Below are 3238 nucleotides of genomic sequence, written 5' to 3' on the forward strand. Positions count from 1 at the left end.
ATTGTCCGGACTGACTTCAGATCAATGAAACCTGAAGTTCTGGAAAGGCTAAGTGCTGAAGACCTCAGTAACCTGTCACCTTTATTACTCATTTCTTCCTCACATCGTCGCAATGGGGGTTGGGCAGCAGCCCTAGCAGTGACCCAGGGACCCGGCCCCTTTTTAAGGCTTATTTAGTTATGCATACAAGAACTGGGGTACAGGCCAGAGGTGTGAGAAGTGAGAGGATGCAACAGAGACAGAGCGGGGAGCAGAACAGATCGGCAAAGTACACTGCTGAGGGGAGCAGGGGGCAAGACAGGAGAGGTCTGCTGCGCCATGTGGGTCACCTCCCTGGCGGGGGGATCGAACTTGTGCTACAGTGGCTGTGGAGAGTTTCACAGTGCTGCGCTTTAACCCATTGTGCCACCAGGGAGGGCCCGACCCAGCCTCTTTTCATCACCTGACACCACGGTCTTCACTGAGTGGATTCCACAGGCATCATGTGAGAGAAAGCAGGGTTTGCAGGGATGCCACGACTGGGTTTCCTCAGGGGAGCCTGGGAAATGTAGTCTCACTTGGTGCTCAGGGAGGGGAGCCGGAGTCTGGCCCATCTCTGCCAGGCTAGGGGTGGAACCCGGGAAGGCACATGCTTTCGAGGTTCTCCAGGTGATTCTAACATTTAACCAAGTTGCCAGCTGCTGCTTGTCTGTTCAACTATAACCTTAGGGTGGGAAAATTTTCCTTTTAGGCTCAAATTAGCATCAGGCTATTTTTCTAAAAAACAGTTGACTTCCTAAAGAAAGTTGACTTCCTAGAAGGAACTCCACCAGTTTTTTTTTAAAGATTTATTTATTTATTTATTCATACAGAACTGGGGTACAGGCCAGTGCTGCAGGGGCAGTGAGAGGATTCACCAGAGACAGAGTGGGGAGCAGAACAGGACGACTGATGAAGCACACTGCTGAGGGGAGCAGCAGGTGGGCAGCCAGGAGAGATCTGCTGTGCCATGCGGGTCACCTTCAGGGTGGGGATCAAACTCATGCTGAGGTGGCTTTAGCTTCTCAGTGCTGTGCTTTAACCCGCTGCGCCACCAGGAGGACTCCACCAGTTTTGGGTTTAACTCCCTTTTCCCTCAGTACAGAAGACTGTGGCTTCTAGGGCAGAATGGATGCTAAAGATGTCACAACTGGAAAAAATGCTCAGTGAGGTGAACACTTTGTCCACTGCCACCCAGGAAGCCCTGGGCAGAGCTGGAACTGGAGCCTCGACTTCTGTCCCCCATTGGGGTCCCCACATAATGCCTCCCAAAGCTAGAGGGGGGTTGGTTGGAAATGGCGGTGGGCGTACCCTGGGGGAGAAAGGCAGTGTTGGAGGAGAAACATGAGGGGGAGCAGGCGAGGAGGGGAATGGGATAAGAAAGGAACCCCAAGGGGAAGTGTGGGCTACCTTTCCACCCCAGGTTTCAGCTCTTCAGGAGAGCCAGGCCCCAATGTGAGGGAAGCACCCACCCCTCACACGGGAGCTGGAGGGTTTCTGATGCAGGTGCCCCTCATTTTGTTAAGTATTTTGTACTGGGATTGCTCTGCTGAACAGGGTCTTTCTTACCTGTTTTATCATTTAACACGTCAGTTCCTTCAGAGTTAGGGCGTAGATAGAGCCTTACGTATTTCCTCCAAACCATTTTACTGGACACCTTTTCCCCGCCTAGATTTACTTTTATTTATTCAAGAACTGGGGTGTAGGCGTGTATGTGAGAGAGAGAGATGATTCCCCAGAGACAGAGTGGGGAGCAGAACAGGCAGGCTAGCCTCGGCCAGGATTGAACTCACACCCCAGCGGCTGGAGACAGCTCGCTAGCGCTGCGTTTAACCCCTGCGCCACCCGGGAGACCCCTACTGACCAGACTTAGTCTCTGCATCCAGAGGCAAGGGGCCAGCACGGGAGCCCAGAGAAGCCCCCCTACTCGACTCGTGGGACAGTCAAAGTACTTTCAAGCGGTGCTGATGGAGCAAGTTCTGGAAATAAGGTAACATTCGCTGTGGGAGGTAATGAATGCTTGTGCACAATGGAAATGAGCTGGCATTTTGGTACTTATAATGTTGAATTTCTTAGTCTACTACCCAATTCTAGATGAGTGTGTGTGCCAGGTGTGGAGCAGGGGTGGCGGTGGTTGATGGAGTTGCTTCAAACTCTCTGTCGCTCGCTCTCCTATACCCTCTGCAGCTGCAGTGGGTCCCATCAGGACTTCACTACACTATGACTACAATAGTCTGAAGTATCAGAATGATAGCCATTTTCAGGACTGTCATCATGAGTGAATCAGAAAATTATTTTATTTTATGCTAGTCACAGGATCATGGGTCTCAGAAAAAAATACTGAAAGTGAGCCTGAGCCTGAAGCATAGGCTGTGGTGAGTGGCCAGGAGATGGGGCTGATGACTAGAGAAACCGCTTAGTCGCTCAGCCAGAGATGTTGCCGGGGAGGGCAGCTCACGAGAACGGCCAAGTGTCCCGAAAGGGGACCACCCTGGAGCTCCTGCACGGTCGGAGCCAGGGTCCCGGGTGATGCGTGACGTGGACCTGTGACCGCCACAATCACACGGTATCTGGGTGTGGTTTATACTTGGGTTCTCTGTTATTTCCCTTTCACAAGTCTCTGCCCAGGGCCATTGGCGGTAATTTCACACGTTAGAGAGAAGCAGACTCCCCCTGTCTCAGCAGTCCCGTCGCTTGTCCTTCTCCTGGGTGGCAGCCGGGCTGTGTGTTGCGGACCATCCTGTCTTGGCTCCAGGAGATCAGGAACCAAGCAGGAAGTTTGCCAGTTAGCCGAATGCATTTGGCTGCAAGGGTGATCCATGATTCTCTGTGGGGACTGTGGGTTTTATTCCATTACATACTGCGATAGGAAATACCCTGTTTTGTCTCTAACTTGAATGAAATCTTCCCTGAATTCTAGCTCATCAGTGTGGACAGAAGCAGAATCTCAGTTCTGATTGCTGGTTTGGGGGCGTCTTCCTTTCCCTAGAGTCACACAAAAACCTAAATGCCTGCCTGGAGAATGGGAAATGAGGTTCTAGCTCAGGGAGATGGTGTGCAAGCTACTTGGGTCTTTTAACAGTGAGATCCTATCAGAAGCCATTTTTTAAAACATCTTCTAAAAAGATTTATTTATTCATACAGAACTGGGGTACAGGCCAGAGCTGCAGGGGCAGTGAGAGGCTTCACCAGAGACAGAGTGGGGAGCAGAATAGGCAGA

Source organism: Condylura cristata, unplaced genomic scaffold (assembly GCF_000260355.1).
Source record: "Condylura cristata isolate star-nosed mole 26May11 unplaced genomic scaffold, ConCri1.0 scaffold00017, whole genome shotgun sequence".
Lineage (NCBI taxonomy): Eukaryota > Metazoa > Chordata > Mammalia > Eulipotyphla > Talpidae > Condylura > Condylura cristata.